Below are 6,245 nucleotides of genomic sequence, written 5' to 3'. Positions count from 1 at the left end.
CTGCGTAGGGAGTGGATTAGTTTTGGATTATTTTTTTTTAGCGCTGTGATTAGCTTGTGCGGATTGTTTAATTGCATCGTGCTATACACTCAAATAGTATAACGCGGAACGAGAGCAGAATTAATCAAACATACATGAGGATAGAGACCAATTGCGAGATTCTTTAAACGTTTTATCAACAATTGTTGCTATCGTTAATTAGCGACAGCCAATGACAAACGCGTTGTTTTCTAAGATTATCTTGTCATTGACTATTGCTAGTTAACGATACCGACAATTATTGTTAAGACGTTTAGAGAATTCCTACAGTGGCAGGATTATGTAAACATTTTATCGATAATTGTCGCTGTCGTTAACTGACGACACCAATTGCAGAACAATCTTGAAAGAAAGTGCGGCACTTATCGGCTGTTGCTAGTTAACGATAGCGATAACATGTTTAGAGAATCTATCTAAACTGTCTATTTAATCTGATTTTAACTTTATTAGTTATTAACTTTAAGGGTTAATATTTTGGATTACAGGGCAGAGCGACTTTTTTTGCCAAATTCTTTTATTTCATGCAAAGTTGAATAAGCCTAATTTTATTAATTTTTGAGGTGCATATGCTATACTGTATAATTATCAAAAGTTTGATTAATTAGGGATAATTAAAGTTTGATTAATTAGGGATGCTGCAGTGACGGCCGAACTTGATTAATGTTGACAATACAGATTTTTTAAATTCCAAATAAAAAAAATCGATAATAGTGACATCTTTAATTTATTTTTAATATCTACTGTACACTGGACATGATAAGCGACGAGCGATATCCAATGAAAACTGTTTTTTCTCACGTAACGATGCAAAGCTATAATACATGTAGCACAATTATATGGATCAAATATTGATTTATCATCTCCAGTCTTGAAAAGTGGACGATATACTCTAAGAAAAGTAAATATTGTTATGTAGTTTATTCATTTTGTCAGAGGAAAGTAGTGCGCCGCAGCATTTTGCGATTACAGATTACAGGTTTTGGGCCGTCTGTTCTCTCTCTCAGGTTTCTCTCTGGCATGATCTAAAAGTAGAGACGTTATACTTTGACATCATGCTTTAAACAGTAACAGGAAGACGTAAATTAAAACTGCATGAAAAATGAAGCATTCTTCATGTACAATTGATATGACCTACCATGTAAACTGCAAGGACGGTGGAACGAAAGTGACATCTCAATTGAACTAATTCAGATGATCACTTTTTGATGGCCTCGTCCATATAAGTTTGACCTCTTATTCTTTATACTCCATGAAAGCAACCAATCAGCGCTATTCCTCACTTTCTATCACACAAGTTTTGTGTGCTATGTTCACATGGTGCGTCAAAGATTCATCCAGGATGAATATAATTTAAATATTACTAACTTTATATTAATAATTTGCTTATTAAAATAAAATATAATTTATCAAATTGTAAAAACAATTATCATTGTTGTAGCATTTAATATATTACAATTAATATTTACAATCTTATAACAATTTTTTGAACTGCTTTAACGCATTTTAACGTACTATCTTTTTTCCGCATTATGTAACAATGTTAATACGTTATGGCACGCGCACATAATGAGTCATTGTTATTTGATCTTGATATTTATATTTAGATTTTGTCAGATTTTGTTAGTTATTAAATTATACAAGTAATTTTTCATCATTGTGGATAACAAATTAATAATAACGACCTATAAGCTATTAAACATTTGATAATGCCTGTTCTACAATAAAGTTACAAGTCGTGAACTGTAAGAAATTGGCCAATCACAGCTAAGTGTGAGAAAAGTAATTAACTATGATTGATTAATTTTTTACGGCTTACTGCTTGCAACTCTATTGTAGAACGGACCTAAAGATATACTCAAAAATTCTAATGATACATCAAATGGAAAAAGTGAGGTTAAAATAAAAAAACGTTAAAATCTACAATATGATTACTAATGTATTTTTTATTTCGCAACATCTAAGGCAAAATACGCTGATTAATTGTTTCAATGACGTATTCTCTATCCCGCAGTCTTATTCCGTGTGATTTTATTCTAAAGGTGCCTATCCATGCAGCAGGAATTTACATGCAGCAGGAACAACACGACCAATTACAATCGCAGAAAAGAAAACAGAGTAATTACTGCAGAGTTGTGATTGGTCGCGTTGTTCCGTTCCGCTATAAATTTTTGCTCCATAGAATGTTAGCCTTACATAAGGTTTATTTACGTTACATACTCCAATATGCTTTAACATTTTCCTACCACTCTAATGCCTCCGGCACACCAGCGCGATGTTTGTCGCGCGCAATACGCGATATCAATGAAAGCTTTGCTTTGTCACGTGAAAAAAAACAGAATTTTTATTGGATATTGCTAGTCGCTCATCGCTTATCGCTCCTAGTGTGCAGTAGGCATAAGTCCGAATTATCATACAGCAATAGCGCATTGACACAGAGCGCTGATTGGTGAAAAGCTGGTTGTAGACGTAAAATTTATCCCCATAACTCGTTTTTCACCAATCAGCGTTCGATATCAAAGCGCTGTTGCCCGTATGATCCGGGCTAACAAGCGCGTTTGATGGCTTTTGCACACATAACGCGGCAACGCTTGCCACGCGATGGAAGTTGATGCGATAGCCAATTAACGTTTCGCTTGCTCGGAAGTAATAGATATATAATTTCTACCGCGCGACAAAAGTTGAACTCATTCCAAGTTTTGCCGCGCGGCGGAAGTAATATTATATAATTTCTAGAAGTTTTGCATGGTGAGGACGGCTTAAGAACATAGAATTATTGGTTAGTACGACAACTTCCGCCGCGCGGCAAGCATTGCCGCGTTCTATGTGCAGGACGATTGAGTATCTAGAAATGAGGTGAAAATTACAAAAGTAAACAAATTAAACTAGAATATTCATAATTTAATTGGTCAATACTTAATTATTGCTTATTTTTGTAATTTTCACCTCAATTTAAAATACTTAATTAAGCCCCAGGAGTCAGTAGTAAATGAGTAGGAGCTACGATTGGAGGAAGTAGGAGCATATTGGAGAATGTGACGCGACAAACCTAAACTAAAGATATATGAGTATAAAGCCGGCGGTATACAATGCTTGTTTTCCTGTTGGATTGCTAACTGAATTAAAATCTTGCCACCGTATTGGCTGCGGTGCTACCAATGCCAGTATTGCAATCAATATGGTGGCAAGATTATAATCTAGCTAGCAATTCAACAAGAAAACAAGCATCATGTGCCGCAAGCTTAACTATAGAGTCTCTAGTTTGCGACCTGTGATGCTTATGATACGACCAATGTAGATTAGGCTTTAAAGTAAAGTCGCTTGGCTTTATATTTGTATTATGTCTATGGTATCGAAACTTGTATCAGAATCAGAGTGCTTTTCAGCATTTCGGTATGATGGTTTGATGGAACGGTATGGGGTAGTGATCAGCGAATATGAAGAAATGTAGTAAAATAATATGAGTGTTATATTATGTTTTAGCTTTATTGCGTTTAGATAGTTTGGTTATGTGCCTATAACGATATATCTTCCGGAGCTTAACTTCAGTATAACATAAGTGCAAAGTAATAGAGGAAATTGTGTCCCAAATAATCAGTGTTACTATTTATGCCTTTTTTGTCAGTGTGTGTGTTGATCGCAAAATATGATATATAGAAGCAAAAAGGTGGATAATTTCTCATGGTATACAAAATTGTTATATCGTTATTAAGAGGTTAAGGTAAGTTTTTTAAATCCTATTCTTGTTAAATTTAATCCAATTCTTCACACACCACACACACGCGCGCGCTCGCGCGCACACACACACATTTCCCCTCCAATTCTCCCTCTTCCATTCTTCCTTTTCTCTCACCCTCTTTTCTTCTCTCTTTCTTTCCCTCTTCATTCCTTTCTCTTTTCTCTTGTTTTTTATACCACATTAATTTCTTTTTGTCTCCTCTTGTCTATCTTTTCTACTCTTTCGTCCTGGATTGATTCCCAGACTCAATTCAGCTGGCTGAACATGTATTTAAAATTTTATTTAAAATAGTTTTTGAAATCTAGGTATGTTTTGTATTTTGTATTTCAGTGGAGTATATGAAAGTATTATATATTTTATGTTTAAAATCGAAAGATTGAAAGTTTTTTATGTTTTGTACTTCAAATAACAAAATTGATTGTCAATCTTGGTATTTGAAATACAAAGTACAAAATATTTTCAATCTTTCGTTAATACTGAAATACAAAATACTAAATACTTTTACGTGCTCTCATGAAATATAAAATATAAAATTTTAGTAATTATTTAGAATACAGGCTTCATTGACTTCAATGAAATTATAGGTTCATTTGACGTATTTTTGCATGAAATAAATGAATTTGGCAAAAAAAGTGTTACTCTGTCCCATGAATTAAGATATTAATATTAAAATTGATGATTATTCAGGTTAGGAAATCTGTCACATTGATGGCATAGACTGATATAGAGAAACATGAGAACATGTAAGTGAGGCTAGAATAAGTATTCTCTGTCAGCACACACACACACACACACTCTCTCTCTCTCTCTCTCTCTCTCTCTGCTTTAAAAATATAAATTTTTTGTTTTAAAAATAAATTATTTTCTGTATAGTTTTTGTTTTTATAGAAGAGAATTTATTTTGGTTAGGTATGTCTACTTTAAAAACACAAATTCTCTGCTTTAAAAATAAATTCTCTACTATAAAAATAAAAATTATATAGAAAATAATTTGTTTTTAAAGCAGAAAATTTGTATTTTTAAAACAGAGGGTTTATGTTTTTAAAGCAGAGAATTTATTTTTAAAGTAGAGAATTTGTATTTATAAAACAAAGAATGTGTTACCCTCTGTGCCATCGATGTGACAGATTTCCTAACCTGAATATTCATCAACTTTAACACTTAATAACTTGCTTCGCGAGGAAGACCGATACGTTTTACTGCCAGATTCTTTCGTTTTGAATAAAACCGCATCGAATAAGTACATTTTTATTGGGCTTTGCAGTGTCATTCTGCATAATTACCCGATCAAATTTTGAGAAATGGAGTAAGACTGTGAGTAATAACGAGCTTTTTTTTCTCCGGGAAACCTATTACAATATCCAATCCGTATTATAAGTTTGATCATGGGATCGCGGAAGAGTTGAACATGTGCATATGGGTCTCAGCACTCTCAGCATGTATACGAATGTATAAATTAGGTAGAAAAAAGTGTCGTTCGGTTATATTAAATTTATTAAACATTTGAGATAAGTATGTATAAGATTAGAAAATTTGTCATATCGAAGAACGTGAATTTTCTCCGTTGTGTCATATTAATGTATAACTTCTAATTCAGAAAAATTATTGAGGAATTAGATTCAAACTGTTGCCTGCATTGTGACTAAAAAAAAGATATTATAAAGTTTATTATATTAACATATGGTATGGCTTTGTTTTTTATACATAATATATATATTTTTTATTTTGCATAAGTAAATAATTTTTTTGATATCCGTTGTTTTTAATATAAATATTGTAGACTCATGCGCGTGCACTTACAATTAGTAAAGCGAAAATTGAATAAAAATAATGTGCATATGGCCACAGAGTATACATATAATACATATGCACATTAATACATTTACTACAGATGATATTTTAACGAATATTCATGTCTTTGCAACAGTGACGGATTAACGCATAGACAAACAAGGCATTTATCTAGGGCGGCAAATTTTTCAAGACAGAAAATTTTCATACAGTTGAAATAAATTTTTAATTTGTTAATCTAATGTTTTTGCACGAGTTACCAAGCATATTTTATCAGAAATGATTTTAAATATGCAGTTAAAACTGTATTATATTTATATTATTTATTAAGAATTGTTGGATATTTTTACCAGCTAATGCAGGGGTAAAAATTATTTTTTTAAATTTTATTTTTCCTTTTATCAAATTTATAAATTAATGAAGCCACCTGGGGGCGGCTGGTTGTTGGTGCCTAGGAGCGACAAAATGTTTAATCCGTCACTGGTTTGCAAGAAAATTTTATAAATAAATATTTCTCTAAAGTTTGTTATATGGGTAAATGTTCCGAGTTAATACAAAATAATTAATAATAAAATTAATAAATAAAATTGAGGAATTGTTCTTAATTTTTGGTAAAAATATAAGTAAATTACGATTTTTTATGCATTCGATGTCTTTAATCATTTCATGAATGGCTATT

Source organism: Trachymyrmex septentrionalis, unplaced genomic scaffold (genome assembly GCF_001594115.1).
Source record: "Trachymyrmex septentrionalis isolate Tsep2-gDNA-1 unplaced genomic scaffold, Tsep1.0 scaffold72, whole genome shotgun sequence".
Lineage (NCBI taxonomy): Eukaryota > Metazoa > Arthropoda > Insecta > Hymenoptera > Formicidae > Trachymyrmex > Trachymyrmex septentrionalis.
The sequence above is the reverse complement of the archived record's forward strand: the minus strand, read 5'-3'. Positions refer to the sequence as shown.